This window comes from Artibeus jamaicensis, unplaced genomic scaffold, assembly GCF_021234435.1.
Source record: "Artibeus jamaicensis isolate MK-2021 breed Jamaican fruit bat unplaced genomic scaffold, CSHL_Jam_final contig_64, whole genome shotgun sequence".
In the NCBI taxonomy this organism is placed as follows: Eukaryota; Metazoa; Chordata; class Mammalia; order Chiroptera; family Phyllostomidae; genus Artibeus; species Artibeus jamaicensis.
The window spans coordinates 2235200-2253470 of NW_026521911.1; the positions used below are offsets into that span (position 1 = coordinate 2235200).

Here is an 18271-nt window from a genome sequence, read left to right on the forward strand (position 1 = left end):
TAAGGAGTAGAACCTGGCAGAGGAAGAAAGTGGCCTATACTCAAGACATCAGGGTTCTGGTCTCACCTCTGCCACAGAGTCTATGGGACCTGAGTAAATACGCCCCTTTACTGGGTCCCAGCTTTCTTCTTCTGCAAAATGAGCAGGGCTTAGTCAGGGATTTTTAAGGACTCTCCCTGCTTTGACATTCTGTGGAAAATAACCACAATACTAACCCATTCAATAGGTAAGCCAAAACAGTGGTACAGATAATGCCTAATGTAACCAGAAACAACCTGCTGGATTCAATGGAAGCTGTTCTGTGACTGGCAGATCCAAAGGAGCCTGAAGGGGCAGATGTGAAAGTTGAAGCCAAATGACGAATGCTTCTGCTGCTAAGAGGTCATGGCTGGCTACAGGAATACTTCTCATTCGCCGGAAGCGCTGCACAAACCCTCCATTCACACCCCGAGGTCCCTGCCCACACAAAGGAGGCTCACTGCCCAGAGAGGGAGAGGTACCAGTCAGGAGCCTGGCAGGGCAGATAATGGACAAAGCCAAATGGGGCACAGCCCATCCTGCCCAGAGCTGAGGACACATCTTGGGCCTTCTCTGTCCTCTGGGTTTTTTTTTCTTCTCGCCAGAATAGGTAAAGAGAAAGCAATAGAACAGCGGGGCTCCAGTAATCGGATTTTTCAAAATACAAACTGAATCTCAGGCTCTTTTAGCCAAAAACATAGTTTCTGCTTTGTAGGACTTACTAACTTCCGAAAACTAGCAGCACATTCTTTTTGTAAGCACTAGAAATAGTGGAAACAGGTTTTGCAATCTATCAGATTCAGGTTCAAATCCCAGCTCCACCACTTATTACCTACAGGATCCTGGGTAAGTTACTTAACATCGCTGAGCCTGACTCCCGCCTCACAGGGCTGGCCCGTGTTGGAGTATATTTATATACTCTTTATATTTGTCTCTGCCATGAGACTGTGAACAGCTTGAGAACAGCAGCAGTGTTTTAAACTATATTCAAGATCCCCTAACACTACCCAGCACATAATAGGGGCTTTAGGAAACTGGACAAACGTGCCTACCATGTGCCCAGTCCTATTCTAGGTGCTATAAAGGGAACAAAATATTGCTCACAACAATGTTGAACATGATAATAAAACCTAACAAACATACAGTGTACTATATCGGACACAATTCCAAGTCCTTTAAACATTTCCCTGCTCCCACATCACACTTACAACGACCTGACGAGGCAGCCGTCACTGTCCCCAGAAAGGTTACATACTGTGCCAGAATCAGGTAAAGAAAGAAAGCAGCTGGGTGCTTACCGAGGGCTGGGGGGGAGGGGAGAGGAAGTGACTGCTAAGAGCTACAAGATTTCTCTGGGGATAGAGCTTGTGGGTGTGCAGTTAGTGGATACATGAAGAAAGTATACAAACTGTATACTTTAAAAGGGTGAATGTTATGGTATATGAATTATATCTTAATAAAGCTGTTTAAAACAAAAGTTGCAGATGCTCAGAGTGAGAAAGGGGCAGACCCAGAAATTTAACCTTTAAAATCAGTGCTTTTAACCATTTTTCTATACTGCCTGCCCTCTGAGAACTTAAAATCTTGTAGTATCCAGTTTTATTACTTACTTACAACACAGGTAGACAGACAGACAAAGCTACAGATATTGAAAAGAAAACAAGGCCTGAAACAGCAAGTATTCAATAATGTTTAACTGCAAGCTTGTTTATTCATTTAATTCCTGACCTTAAGGCACTCACGTTATGAAGTGTGGCCCAAACGTGTTAAACTTCCTTGATATAAGCTAAAAGGAAACACATACTATGTGGAAGTAATGTCCCTCAGGAAGCATCCATTGTGAAGAGACCTGGCCGAGATATTCACTAAATACTGAGTTCCCCCCGAAGTACTCGGACTTCTTGAAGTTAGGCAGTGCTGATGATCTGTGAACAGAAGTGACCTGTCTCACCCTCAGGCAGAAGTATTCAAGAGACACTGTTACGACCCCCTAGAGAGCTCGCACTCCTCCTCCTCCCTCTCCCTCCCGCACCCACTCCCTCTCTGTCTTTCCTGCGAGGCAACCCTGGAGCTCTCCCGTGGAGACGGTGGCTGAAGCAGCACACGTGCCCTAGTGATCCTTTCCTGAAGGACAACTGCCCTCTAGAGTTGCCTGGCCCACGGTGAAATTCACGTGGGCAAGGATTCAACAAATCTTTGTTATATTAGCCATGGAAATCTTGTGGGCAACTACCACAGCACAGTACTGCCCGTCCTGACTAATATAAATACAAGAAATAAACCCAGGATATGTGAATTCAGATCTATACTCTGCCACTTCCTATTGTGGCTAAGTTATTTTGAACTCATTGGCCCTTGATTTATTCATTCATCTTTAAAATGAAAGTAGCAACACTGTCTCAAGAGATGCTTTGATAGTTAAATGAAATATGTGAAAGCACCCGGCACAGTGCAGCTGCCTCTGGGGAGAAAATGTGAGTCTGAACCTGATGACTGGCTGAGAAATTCTCATAGGAGTCTATGTGGTCAAAACCCAAAAAAGCCGCGGGGCACCATGGAAGTTGGCATTTTGGCTGAGTTCTAAAAATCAGAATCCTCTTAAATCTTCCTCAAAAGTGTGAAGAATTCTGGCTCCTTGGGGAAACATCACAGAACTTTGTAAAATCAACCTGCAACATAAAGACTACACAAAGGCTCTGAATGTGTAGCCAAAAGACCTAAACATGCTCTGGCTCTGTCCCTTACCCGCTGAGTTACTTACACAAAGTTGCTTACCCACTCTGATCTCAATTTCCTCTTCTATTAAGTGGGGCACTGGCACCACTTACCCTACCAGACTGTTGAAAGAATTGAACAATGAATAAATGGTTAAATGGTTGAGAAAGTGCCTGATAAACTGAGACTGTCATTGACACTTATCTCAAAATGAATATCCTTGAGCTCAACACCTCTCCATCTCTATACCGTGACAGAATAAACTTAAGTAATTTTCAATTTTTAAATCACCGCTGGACTTAAATACTGTTAAAATGTGTATTATAATTTTTTTCTCCATGCCCCTCTCCTCTAAAAGATTTTGAGGGCCCCCAGGGGAAAGAGCATGAGCAATTCGCCTCTAAGTCGGTGCCCCAGCAATAAATGCCTTTGAGCCAATGCGAATCAATGGGCCTCTCGTGCTTTAAAGAAAGTTTGGGTGCTAAAAAATCCTTCGCTCTTCCAAAAGCATCCAGGGTTTTCCATGTGCCTGGCAATGAGAGACTGCCATGACCCCTGCCCTCGTGGAGTGCCCCACCTAGCAGCGAAGACAAACATGGAACAATTACAAGCATAATGATATATTACTTCTAAAAAATATAGATCTCTGGATGCTTAGACAAGGCAAGAGCGTGTGGTCACAGAAAATTTAGAGTGTAAGGTACTTTCACTGTCAGCCAGTGAGTCAACATACTTTGGTTTTTTGTGTTGTTTTTTTTTAAGCAACGCAGTAGTGCCCTGGTCACAGCTCAGTTGGTTACAGTGTTGTCCCGACACACCAAGGCTGTGGGTTCAATCCCTGGTCAGGGCACATACAAGAAGCAACCAGTGAATGCATAAATTAAGTGGAACAACAAATCGATGATTCTCTCTTTCTCCCTTCCCCTGTCACTCTAAAAATCAATAAATAAAAAACAAATATATAAAGCAACTGAATAGTAAACAATCTCTCCTCATCCCAATCTCTGCAACCTCACCCTTCATGCAGCTGGTCTAGAATCTAGGTCACCTGAGTACTAGAGGCTATTGTTCTTTTTACCATTCCAATTCAGATTTCTAAACCAAACAGAAATAGATGCTATATATAAACAGTTAAAGGACAGTGTTTATTTGTGGTAGGGAGAGTCTTAAAAATGTCATGATGGATTATGCTTGCCCATCAGTTCTCTGAAGGTACACTCCAAAATGCAGAAATAATATTTCTGTCTCTTTAAGAGATCAGGGGAAAACAACAACTCAGGAGTGTCTCTTCTGAACACTGCAAAACCTTGGACTTGGCTCAGGTATACCAATTACTTTTGGAAATACCTGACATGACCTTGCGTATTTTTTAACATAAAGGCAAATGCTGTTCTTTTTCAACATGAGATCAGAAACACAAGCTATTCATGTTGGGGTCCATTACAGAAACAGAAGATCTGGAACAATCTTTTTTTGTAGCACGGGTCTCAGTGTAACAATACCTGCCTTTGAAAATGGCATGGGGCCTTAGGAAACTAGGAGGAAAAAAGCAAATTAAATCCAAAATAAGGAGAAAAAGAGAAATAAGAATTTTTAGAGTAAAAATCACTGAAAACAGAAAATCAATAGAAAAAAATCAACAAAAGATTGATTTGAAAAGATCAATAAAATCAATAAGCCTCTACCCATAATAAGAAAAAAGAGAGAAGACACAAATTACTCATATTAGACATGAAAGAGGCAATCACTACAGATCACATGGAATTAAAAGATAATGAAGGAATATTATAAACAACTCTAAGTGAAATAGATCAAGTCCTTGAGAGACATCATCTGCCAAAATCCACACAAGAAAAAAGATGATCTGAATACTTTTAATATCTATTAAAGAAGTTAAATCAATAATTAAATATTTTTTTTCATGTTTTTAAGAAACATCAATATGTTGTTGCCTCTCAAGCGCTCCCTACTAGAGACCTGGCCCACAGCCCAGGCATATGCTCTAGACTGGGAATTGAACTGGTGACCCTTCTGTTTGGAGGCCAGCACTCAATCCACTGAGCCACACCAACCAGGGCATTAATTATATTCCAAAATAGTAAGTACCAGGTCCAGGTGGGTTTACTAATGAATTCTAACAAGCAAATAAGAGAGCAGTTATACCAATTCTCTACAGTTTCTTTCAGAGAATAAAAATATAAAGAACAGTTCCTAACTCATTCCATGAGTCCAACATTACCCTAATACCAAAACCAGTCAGAGACATTACAAGAAAAGAAAACTATAGGTCACTATTACTCATGAGCATAATATAAAAATCTTCAACAAAATATTAGCAAATCAATTTTTTTTAAAGTGTTAAAAAAATTATACACATGACCAACTGGGATTCATCCCAGGTACACAAGGCTGGTTCAACATTCAAAAATCAATTAATGTAATCTATCACATCAACAGACTAAAAAAGGAAAATCACTTGATAATATCAATGGATGCAGAATAAACACCTGACAAAATCTAATACCCTCATGACAAAAATTCTCAGTAAACTAGAAAGAGGGGAACTTTCTCGACTTGATAAAGACTATAGAAACCTACAGCTAACATCATACTTAATGGTGAGAAACTTAAACTTTTCCCAATAAGATCAGGTACGAGGCAAAGCGCCCCTCTCATCACTCCTTTTAAATCCTAGCTAGTGCAAGAATGTAAGAAAAGGAAATAAAAGGTAAACATGTTCCCAGGTAAAATGATCATCTATGTAGAAAATCCAAAAGAACTGACCAAAAAATTTCCTGAAACTAGTAAGCAATTAGAGCAAGGATGCAGGATACAAGGTTAAGTACAGAAGTCAATTACTCTTCTACACATACATATTAACTATAAACAAGTGGAATTTAAAATTTAAAACAGAATACTATTTACATTAGCACTCCTCAAAATGAAATACTTAAGCTACAAATCTAACAAAATATGTACAAGATCTTTCTAAGAAAAACTACAAAATTCTGATGAAGTAAAAGAAAGAAAGATAGATTGATTGATTCTATGTTCAGGAATAGAAAGACTTAATAATGTTGAGCTATCACTTGTTCCCAACTTGATCTATAGATTTAATACAATCCTAATAAAAATTGCAAGTTCTTTAATGGATATCAACAAACTCATTCTAAAGTTCATTTGGAGAGCACAAAACCCAAGACGGTCAACACAGTTTGAAAGAACAAAGTTGAAGGACCAATGCTACTCAACTTCAAGACTTACTGTAAAGCTATAGTAATCAAAACAGTATGGCATGAAAGAAGAGCTAACTAGATCAATGGAATAGAGACCCAGAAATAAATCCACATAAGTACAGATGCAGGGGCAAAGGTAATACAATGGAGCAAGGAGATTCTCCTCAACAAATGGTGCTGGAATAACTGGACATCCACATGCAAAAAAAAAAAAAAAGTCTAGACACAGACCATACACCTTTCACAAAAAAATAACTCAAATGGACCACAGACTTTCATGTAAAACACAAAAGCATAAAACTCCTAGAAGATAACATAGGAGAAAACCAAGATGACGTTGGATGGTGATGCCTTTTTAGACAGCACCAAAGACATGACCCATAAAAGAAATAATAAAGAAGCTGGACTTCATTTAAATTAAAAGCTTCTGCTCTGCAAAAGATAGTATCAAAAGAATTAGAAAATATGCCACAGATTGGGAGAACATAGTTGTAAAAGACATGCTTAATAAAAGACTATTATCCCAAATACAGAAATAAGTTTTAAAACTCAACAAGAACAAAACAAACAACCTGATTAAAATGGACCAAAGTCCTTAACAGGCACTTGACCAAAGAAGATATATGGACGAAAAATAAGCATATGAAAAGATGTTCCATATCACATGTCATCAAAGAAAAGCAAGTTGAAACAGTGAGATACCACCACCCAGCTTTAGAAATGACGACGAGACGCAGAGCAACAAGAACTCTCATACACTGCTGGTGGGAGTGCAAAATGGTGCAGCCACTTTGGCGGAGAGTTTGGCAGTTTCATATTAAAACTAAACGTAGTCTTAGCATGTGATCCAGCAATCACGCTCAAAGAGGCTAAGAACTATCCAAGCGAAAAACTGCACAAGGGTGTTTAGAGCAGTTTTATTCATAATTGCTAAAACTTCAAAGCTACCAAGATGCCCTTCAGTAGGTAAATGGATAAATAAACTGTAGTACACCCAGTGCTAAAAAGAAATGAGCCGTCAGGCATGAAAAGACATGGAGGAACCTTAAATGCATATTACTAAGTGAAAGCCAGTCTTAAAAGGCCAGATACTGTATGATTCCAACTATATGACATTTGGGGGAAAAGCAAAACTATAAAAAGATAAGTGGCTGTGGGAAAGAGGGAATGCATGACAAATAGAAGATATTTAGGGCAAAGAAATACTCTGTATGATATTATAATGATGTACATACATCATTACATATTTATCCAAACTCACTGAATGTACAACACCAACAGCGAACCCTAATGTAAACTATGGACTTTGGTTGATTATAATGTGCCAATATAAGTACATCCATGGTAAAAATGTATCATTCTGGTAAGTGTTATTGATAATGAGGGAGAGACTATTCATGTGTAGGGGCAGGGGTATGTGGGAAATCTCTGTGCTTCTCTCTCAATTTTTTTATAAACCTAAAACTGCTCAAAGAAAATAAAATCTCTTTTTTAAGGCAATAGTTCAGGTGAAACAGTGGGGAGTCCAAGTGATTCCATTTACTGACTGTGTGCTTTGGGGGCAGGAGCAGAGGCTGCCTGGTTCACCACTGCATTCTCAGTGTCCAAAGCAATGGCCAAATCAAAATACAGACATATCTGGGAGACTGCGGGTTTAGTTCCAGACCACCGCAATGGAGTATATCATAATAAAATCAGTTGTAATCTTCTTGTAGTGGAGGGTCTTGCCCTCAATTTGTAAAGGAAAACCACAATATCTGCGAAGCACAATGAAACAAGGTATGCCTGTATACATTTGTTGAATAAATGAAGGAACCACTTACATTTTTTGATAGAAGCAGGATCTAAATCTCTGCCTCTCTATACTCCAGGGATGTCTCTCCAGGGATGTTAGAGAATAGAACACAAGAGCTGCATCCATTTATCAAAGAAAATATCCAGTACCCAGACAGGAACTGTCTCTTGCAACACTGTGTTTTCCAAAGATTGCTACAACCCCAACAAGAGGTACAGTCTAATTTTCCTCCTCGTGTATCTGAGCCAGACTAGCCCAACTAATGGGATGCAGTGGAAGTAATGCTGTGTGACTGCCAAAGCTAAGCCAAAAGTGACCATTCATCTTTTGTCCAGTTCTCCTGGATGCTACCTACAAAAAGGGGGCTCCTTCATTCACAAATATTTGTTATAAATTCCTACTATGAGTTAGGCTTTGGATATTGTGTTAAACACTGAGAATGCAATAATCAACAATGTGGCCACTGGCCCTGTCCTCAGAGTTTATGCTCTAGTGGCGGAAAGAGATGAAGGGCAGTTGGAACACACCAATGCATCCCACAGTTACAATGTGTAAGAGATGCTCATAAAGAAGCAAACATGGAGATTTGCTTGAGAATGGCAACACAAGAAGGAACACTCCAAGATGATGATATTTAAACAATCACAACAGAGGAGTAGTTAACCACATTGGAGGGAGGAGTGGGGAAACATGTGAGGGAAAGAACAGCACGGGCAAAGGCCCCGAGGCAGAAAAGAACTTGATGAGCTCTCAGAGCAACTGAGAGACAGTGGATGTGGCTGGAACAAGGTGGAGAGTGGCAGGAAAACCAGAGCACAGGCTTCTGAAGCAACAGCATTGATTTAATCATAGATCAGTGGTCACAGCACATCAGGAGAGTCACCTCTTAAAATTATAATTTAAATATTATGTTAAAACCAGATTTATATAACTTTAGATATAAAACAAAAGAACTCAAGTAATGAGTACTGATATTGAATACTATATGACTAAATGTAGTCACATAACAAGCACATTATTTGAAAATGGGAATATTTCCAAGACAAAGGAACATATGATTTGAAGGCCTTCCTTTAATTAACCTCTTTAAAATTTCAGGACACAGAAAGACAGAATTGACTTTCTCATTGCCTCATTAATGGTGCATTTTATAAATCATGCCTGATTTGACCTAATTTCTTTAGCAGTCATCTCAAAATGTTTCGCTGAAACCATTATCCTTAAATAGGGAGAATGACCAAGCCTGTTGCCAAAGGATCCCCATCTAGAAAGAAACAGCCCCTTTACAGAACCCAGATCACTGAAGGGGCTCCTAACACACCCTGCCCAAAGAATCTGTCCTCTTCTCAGATGTCAAGCTCCTGATAAAGAAGCAGCGAAGATTACACATTATTTCACACTACTGTCAAACACCCATCCCTGCACCCAAAGACGACGGAAGTAAGCAGCTGAAGAAAACGTTACTGGGGCAATGGTTCCCAGAAAACCACCGCACAGGCCTGGGACCTACCAGCAAATTACAACAAGGCTCTTTGGTCTAGAAGTGTCTCTTACACTGGCTGAAACCAGTAAGTTCCAACTTATAAGTGAGGTGATACAATTATATTATGGTACAGTAGTTTCAAAAAATGTGTGCTATTGGTTTAATAATAAGATTGATGTTAGACTTACAATTCAGAAGGACTGGTGGCTTTTTCTGCCTGTGCAATCCAGCCTGTGAATGTTGACTGCACTCTTGGTGAGAATCATAGAAGAAGGAGCCCATGGCCCCCTCTCCAGGACAGTGTGAATAACAGACACCCCCGCACTCTTGTCTGTACTACTGTCCCAACACCTGTGGAACCCTCTGAAGGGACTGCTCCTCAGGAACAGGACGGCTGAGACACACCCATTCCTACCCACCTTCTGGTCATGAGCACTTCACCAAGCTGAGGGCCTCTCCCTGCTTTTCCTTCCAACTGAGTCAGGGGTGGCAGGGGACAGAAATAAAGCTTTGTTCTTGTTTTCGCTCATATTTAGTCATGACATTTTCTCTAGTGAATAACTGAGTTCTTGTTTTCATCTTCAGAACTGGGAAATTAGTCTCTAATTGGATAAAACAATCACATAGCAGCCTCACCAGTAAGCAAAGAAAACCAAGGGAGCCTGCAACTGACGCCTGCAGACGACAATGCTTCAGTGGTAGAACCGCAGGGAAGGGGTGACCCAGCATCTGAAGACCACTAGACCACTGGCACATTCTGAGGCCTTTATTCTGGGTTTGAATCTTGTAGTTGGCACATCAGGGCAAAGAATGATTCTCCAGCACTGGGCACTGGCATTCCTCACTAAAAATTCCCATGCACGATGGATGAGGGATAAATCATTTGCAGATTTTATCTGTGACACAGGAAATTTGGGATCACTGGATGTCAAGGAGGGAAATCTCAAGGAACCTGAAATTGCAGCTGAAAATGGAAGGAATCCTACTGTACTTCCACTCTACCTCTACTTCAGTAGAGGAGAGAAAAAATAAAAATAAAAAAGAAAGTAATGAAGCAATAGCCTGGATTCAAGCTCTTTTAAGCCCATACCTGGGTCGTGACTTCCTTCTCTTATAAGCAGGGATATTTTGTCAGGGGCCAACAATAGATTTTAAAACTGAAAAAGTATATATGGGTCTGTGCAATCCCTAAAAAAGATCTACCCTTAGTCCATCGAAAGAAAAGAAAATGTACATGGCTGTTGAGCTGGCATTTCAAAAAACAGTTTTATGGTTATTTATTACCCCAGCATCAGCCTCGGTCATTAGGACTCTTGTTTGCTATGCCAGGCAGTTTGCAGCGTCCTAGGTGCAGAGGCTATGACAACCAATGTCAAAAATACTGAGAGCGCTCTGCTGAGAGCATCTGTATGAACATCACCAGCAAGCCCTCCAAGGCAGAGTGGGGCAGAAAGGGCGCTGTTGAGAGTCAGAGAGTCAGAGAGTCAGAGAGCCAGAGAGCCAGAGAGCCAGAGCTGAAGTCTTGACTTCTCCAGTTACTCATTCTAAAACTTTAGGTCCATAATTCTCTCGGTCTCATTTCCGTGCACGGTAATTACCCTTTACTTCATATGTACATAGTAAGTATTGTAAGTGTTACAACAATGGACCAGCAGTCCCCTACCTCACTTCTGATTCCTGTTTCCCAAAGGCAATCATTTCCAACTTTTAGCTCTTTTTCTTAGTATTTATCTCTATTATTTCAAAATAAAAAAGGCTTCTACTGGGTTTTTGTCAATTTTAGTCAGTATTTATCATCTTTCTGTTATGAGGGTTTATTCCTTTATAACACAATCATCACCTCTACAGCCCCCCATACACATGTACACATACTTCCACTAACACAGTTACAGCATGATTTTTAGTTAAATTAATATTTAGGACATACCAATTCCAGGGAACATTACCCAGCAATCCAAAGGAACAAACTCTTAACGCATACAACCAACTGGAGAGACCTCAAGAGCATTATGCTGAATGAAAAAACAAGGTCACAAACCCTGTACGATTCCACTGATATATTTACCTTGAAGTGGCGAAATTATACAGATGGAAAACAAATCAGTAGTTGTCAGGAGTTGGGGACTGGGGGGCAGGGGAGTGTGCTATGACCACAGAGGAAGAGCGTGAGGGAAATCAAATATTCCTGATTACTGCAGTGGTTACACAAAGCTGTAAATGTGACAGAATAACACACTGCCCCAATGTCGCTTTCCTGGTTTTGATACTGTACTACAGTTTTAAGATCTAACCACTGGGGAAAAGTGGATAAAGGGTGTATAGGACCTCCCTGTACTATCTCTGCAACTTCCTAAAACTCTAGAATTATTCCCAAATAAAACGTTTTGAACAATATTCACAGTTCACATTATTTTATGGTTTTCACAGCTAAGATACCCAGTGTATTATAAGGACACTGCCTTTCCTGGATGGCTAGAATTCTAGTTTTTCCTAGAATTAACAGTTGCCTTATTTTTAACTTGCGTGGTTTTAATATCCTTTTACCCAAATCATCTCCAAATTCTCCAAAATAGTGTTAGGCCTCCTCTTAATGTGGTCATATATGTCAGATAATTTGTTGATTTCATTTTATCTTTCCTGTAAAACATCTCTCTTGGAGAACTCTAACCTCCTGTTCTAAAATGCTCACTCTCTCTGGGCTCTAGGCCTCCTGCGTAGCCGCGGTCCAGGAGCGCGCCTGAACCATCATCACTGTGGGATTTCTGCTCGCTGTTCTGTACTGGATACCCCGTGTCTTGGACCCATGCCTCCCTCCTTCTTTTCTACCCATTATGGCTCATCAAACTACCAAGTTTCCTAAAACAGCACACACAGGAAATCTTTTGAGAGACCTGAAAATGTCTTTTTCCCTCCTACATTCATATTCAATTGTTAGTTTGGATGGGGTATAGAATCCTAGGCTGGAAATTATTTCTTTCCAGAATATAAGGCAATTCTACTTTCTTCTAGCTTCCAACATTGCTTTTGAGAAGTCCAATGCCTTTGTTACCCATTAATTTAATATCATAAGCTTTTATGATATTCTCATTCTACCCAGTGTTCTGAAATTTCATGATGATATGTTTCTTCTTTTATTCATTGTACTGAGTACTCAATGGGATTTTCAACCTAAACGCTTGTGTACTTAGATTTTAGGAAATTACATTATTTCTTTGATGATTTTCTTCACTCTGTGATCCAACATCTAACTATTAGGAGACCCAGAAACTTAAAGGGAAAAAACTAGAGGAACCAAAGGAAAATGGTCAAAAATAATTAGATCAATTTTCTTAAATTTAAATAAACCTGAAACTGATCCTCTAATTTGTTTCTTTCTTGTTTTCTACTTCTTTGTCTTATTCTTTATTTCTGATATATTTTAAGTGTCCTAATTATTCCTTTTATAGGGCCCTATTATTATTCCACTTAGGCAAGATCTCCTCTGATTTGAGTTTTTTTCATATTTTCTTTGGCTTTCTGTGTTGTCTCTCTTTTCCTCTCCCTTCCCCCTGCTCTCTTCATTTTATGTATTTGTTTTTATTTCTGTTATCCATATTAGAGGTTCTTCTAGAACATCGGATGATCTTTGCCTAGTCTTTGATATTTAAGAATAAGGTACCCACAGATAGGCTGTATAAGCAGCAGCACGCGGTAACGACTTCCGGGCTTTGCTGTATCGAGAGAAAATGCCAGCCCAGATTTTTAAGGAGGAGGCCCTCACATGTCTGTGAGTCGGTTTCCCAGAGACGAGTCCTCCAATCTCCCACCTGAGGAGGGGAAGCCTGACTACCTACGTCTGGAAGCTAAGAACTGGATGGAGACCTTCACTTAATCTGTTTTTACAATGTCACCTCTCTTCTACTCGAGGCAGCTAGAATTGGTACTTCCAAATCTAGGGCCTCTCTGACTTTATTTCTTTAGAGAATAAGACTCCAAAGTTATAATGAAATAAAGAAAAGACCTTTATTATAAAAGATTATTCCTTACGTAACCTCTGAATTCCTGTTTTCGGCTCCCCGTTCATCCCGACATTCAAGACGCTGAGACCCTCCAGTACCTGGGGCTTTCCAGAGTGCTGCACCTCGAAGTGGCTTTGTCCCCGGTCACACTCCCCCGCAGCCGTGGCTTCCCACTCTCCCCAATCCACTGAGTCATTCGTCACCTGTCCCTCTTTCCTGTCTTCTACTCTCTTAGCCTTTGTGAGCTAAAACCAGTTTTATTCCATTTCAATGGAGTTTTTAAAAGGAGGTGAGATGTACATGTTCAAACCATCTTATTTTTAAATCATAAGCTCCCTCGCAAAGCTCTCGAAAGGACAAAAGACAGAAACACCTGGCTGATGTAGCTCAGTGGATTGAGCACGGGTCTGTGAGGCAAAGGGTTGCTGGTTCGATTCCCAGTCAGGGCACATGCCTGGGTTGCAGGCCAGGTCCCCAGTGGGGGACACATGACAGGCAACCACACATAGACGTTTCTCTCCCACTTTCTCCTTCCCTTCCCCTCTCTCTAAAAATAAATTTAAAAAAAAGAAAGGACAAAAGACAGAAAGAATATGAAGTTCTTGGAAAACTCATGAAGTAAATGTTCAATAGTAGTATTAGTGGTAGTAATAGCATGCTATTTTTAAAATGGTTACCCTAATATAAAATTTTTTTCTCCTTGTGGCTCTAGGAAAGCACCAAGTTATATAAATAAACATCAAAAATATTTGCAGCATATATATCAAAAGATGAGTAACCCTAATACGCTTCATAAGAGCACCACTCACCTCCCCCCATGCAAAAATGAGACAACCTAGCAGAAAATGTGTGATAAATGTTGCAAAATTCACAGAACTACAAATGACCAATAAACATTAAAAATATTTAACTTTACTAGTAATTAGGGAAGTGAAAATTGAAACAATGAAGTATTTGTCTCTCATTGGATTGTCAAAAAAAATGTAGAGAATAACATACAGTGTTAGCAGTGTGCGACAGTGTTCCCAGTAATAGCGAACACCTAAAAAAAATAAAAGGGTCTTATCGCTCTTCAGTTCTAATTCTAAGCGTACCCCTAACTCACTATGTGACTCCGAACAAGTCACCTCCCCTCTCTAGACTTCAATTTCCTCATCAGTTTTTTTAAAAAACAAGAACTAAACTGAAAACCATTTAAAGAGTATCTGACTTGCTTACCTCACCAAAGTGCTGTGAGGAAAACGGCAACAGTGGCCATGAAAGAACTTCGTAAAGTTTCCAGCTCAGTGCAACCTTGCAGTAGGGATGAGGAGGAACAGCAGAGTACTCTCAAACACCCTGCTTATTGTTGGCTAAACAGCCTATGAAATAAACAGCTACTGGTCCAAAAGAACTGCAGGAAGAGAATTAACAGGAAGAAATCTGGGTTGGTTTTACAATATAACTTTAAACAAGTCCACTCATCTCTGTTTCAGCTTTTGAAGATCTCAAAGGACTCTACTCTATGATGAAAAGAGAAATGAAATAAGTGCTTGAACTGGAACTGTTGTACTTCAGACTTGTTGGAGTCTCTTGCCTGAAGAGGCTAAATAGAAATGGCAAGTCAGCTCTACAGGGACATCTACTTCGCTGGCCCGTAAAATATCTTTTTACTGGCCAATCCTTCTTCTTGGCTTAAAGTAAGGAAATAGCAAAAGAGATATTTACTCACTTTTAATGGGGCTGTTTTAGAGCCCTTTGTGTATTTTGAGCAGAAATCTTCTATCAGGTATGTGTTTTGGAAAGATTTTCTCCCAGTTTGTGACATGTTTTTTTTTTAAATCTCTGAACGCATTCTTTTACAGAGTAGTTTTTATGTTTATAAAGTCTAAATTATTAATTTATTTCATTAAACTCCATACCCACAACTAGAAAAAGAAAAAGAAATAGCAAAAAAACAACTCAATCACACCTTCTTAAAGGCCTTTGACAATCCCTCCTCAGTCTGTATACAAAACAATGGACCCAGAAATACAAGCTACTGGAAGTTTTGTACCACAATTCAGCCTTTGTACTCCGCGTTCTCTATAGAGAGCAACTTGGAATAACACAAGAGGACCGCAGCTTGGGAAGGAAGCTCTCAGGGGAAACGACTGCCTAGTTCTGTCTGTAGACCCGACTGGTAGCAGAAAGAACACCAGCAGATCGAGTAAAACTGTTCATAAAGGAAATGACAAGAGCCCTCCACTGAACAAATTAACCAATGAGTATTTATTAATAAGCCCTGACCCACCCCCCAGGAACTATCCTGCCCTCAGGAGCCTTCTTCAGATCTCCTACGAACAGTCACAGTAACTTATTTAACACTCCGCAAACACAAATACTGTGTGCCAGGCATTCCAACAGACGCTGCCATTTACATTATCCAGTTTCTTTACAAACCAAACCTATTACTGAGGAATTACTGCCTCCATTTTACAGATCAATAAATTGAGGTTCAGAGAAATTCACAAACTGACCCCAAATCATGGACCACTATTATCGTCAAACTTATTTATCATTATTGTTATTTTAATGACGAGGAAACTAAGGCTCATACAGGATGGTAACCATTTAGTTATAAAGTAGCACAATGGGGCTTTGCCCAGGTGGTTTTGCTCTCAAAACCCACACTAGTTCCACTACTACCTTTCCTGTTCACAAACTGAAAGCGCTCAACTCTAATGAGTATGTAGTTAAAAATAAATGACGTGTTCAGACTCCTTCATCAGTTCCTTCCAAAGAATAAACGTCATCATTTCCCAAAAGCAGCAGAGCAGCAGCATTTATTGCCAGGAAAATCGAGGGATAAGGTGAGGGTCCTGAGAGTCAATGATGGCACCAGAAGAAACTAAGGAAAGGTATCACTAATCCAAGGGCTTCCCACTGTCCTGACGAAATCACACGCCCATGTCAGCCAATCCCAATGGCGCCCAGAGGATCACAAAATAACCAGCTGAATAATTCCATTAGCAAATCCTGATTTACTGGCCTCTTCCTCTGCTTTTAATACAAAGCTTTTCTCTGAACAGTGTCTCTTCTGGGCCATATGCATCAGCCTCCCCACCTCTGCCTGACTGATGACCTGAGAAAGGAATAACTGACTCTCAAGCCTAAATAACTTATTTAAAACCTTTGTGTGTGCCAGCCCAGAAGCAACAAACACACCAGCCCCATAAATTTGCTTCCTAATAATAAGTAAATGGCCTATCTAGTTTCAGACCCTAGAAAAGGAAAGTGACCTAGAGGAGTTTAGAGAGGAGAAGCTTAATGTTGCAGGTAGTGCATCAGAACTCTCTTGTAAGCCACTAGTGCCAGATTATTTATAAATAGATAGATAGATAGATAGACAGACAGACAGACAGTAATACCCAGCAGCCAGATAGCAATAGGATTTCTGAAACTCAGGTTCAAACTGGCTTATTTTAAATGGCATTTATAAGCAAACACTATTATTGCAAGTGCTGCTATTTTGCTCTGTTGTTACTTGCCTAGGCCCAAGTGGCCTGAAACACAAATCAATTCTAGATTTCTACCTCCATCGGCTAACACAAACTCTGTGCTTACCCTCATAAACTGGGAGAAGGGAAGAGGATGGTGCCCTGTTCAAGTTTTAGAACAGCCAAACCTGGGCCAGCTTTGGCACTTACTACCTATATAACTTTGGTCAAGTCCCACAATCTTTCTGGGCCTCAGTTTCTCCAACTGTAAAAGGGAATAATACAATGGTCTTTAGTGAGAAAATGAACTAAATTGCACAGAAGATAATATTACAAGAAAATGAACTAAATTTCTGAGGAATATACTTATATGTAAAATACCTACCCTAGAATTCATATTTTCACGCTTTAGAGAAGGGGATATAATTTCACATGAGTATATTTTTTTAGTCCTCACCTGATGATATGCTTTTTCTTTAAGGGAAAGAGAGGGGAAGGGAGAAGGGGGAAGGAAGGGGAGAGGGAGAGAAAGAGAAACACTGACTCGAGAGGAAAACACGTGTCAGCTGCCTCCTGTGCGCGTCCCAACCAGGGATGTAGCCCAAAACCTGGACACCATGTTTTGCTGTGTGTAATGAACTCCCATGTACAGTGCACATCCATGTTTTTGGCCCACACGCAGGAAAAAAATCTTTCATTTTAATTTTTTAATTCAATTTTTTATTTACTTCTATTTAGAAACAAAATCAATTATCGTATTCCAGGACATTTATTTTGCATACAGATATCCTTATTGCTTTCTAGAGTTATACTTTTAATGCATAAGCATAAATAAAAGCATTAAAAAACATTTATACAGATACAGAATTAGTACTACCCATGTATAATGCACATCCTTATTTTTCCCCTCAAAGATTTGGGCAAAAAAGTGCATGTTATACACAGCAAAATACGGTATGTACCCTGACTTGGGATCAAACCTGCAACCTTTTGGTGTATGGGATAACACTCCAACCAAGCGAGCCACCTAGCCAGGGCTATTTCACTGTCTGTACTCTAGCACCTAATGCAAACTATGTCAAGACAGGCCCCAGACAAATGGCATTCAATAAGATTTCAATTGCTACAGAGAATGCCTGGCCACAATCCCCTCTAAGATAATCAGACTTAAGCCAAGCCAGAGAAACACCTAAATTTCTCAATCTTAGAGACTTCTTGATTCAAACAGTATCTTACTGAGCAACTCTGCAGTGTCAGGCCTCTTTGGGGACAATGTAGACACGGAGACAAATACGACACTACTTCAGCCACTACTAAACTCAGGGTGGACAAACAGCAAAACCGATCATTATAATACACAAATACAAATTTCCGCCTTAAAGCTCCAAACCAATTTTTCATTGCCCTGCTCTGTGATAGTGGACCGCACTCTGCAGACTACATTTCTCCCTTCCAAGCTGGTTCAGGTAGGTCCTGCCAACAGTGGGTGCTGGAAGGAGACTACAAGGCTAAGTGAGAAAGAAGAGATTTCTTCCCGTGTTTGGTTTTTCTAAGAGGCAGCAAGAAGA

General features: G+C 40.0%; 1 protein-coding gene across 3 annotated transcripts in view; it reads right to left on the minus strand.

Annotated features, from left to right (window-relative positions):
* Positions 1–18271, minus strand: part of FAM168A (family with sequence similarity 168 member A) — a 187759-nt gene that overhangs the window by 97102 nt on the left and 72386 nt on the right. Inside the window, exon 1 of one of the 3 annotated variants that reach the window (XM_053670797.1) lies at positions 14464–14483. The exons of the other annotated variants lie outside the window; for them this stretch is intronic. The gene's annotated coding sequence lies outside the window, so the exon portion shown is untranslated. Of the gene's footprint in view, positions 1–14463; positions 14484–18271 lie in introns of those variants that run through there. 3 annotated transcript variants of the gene reach the window in all.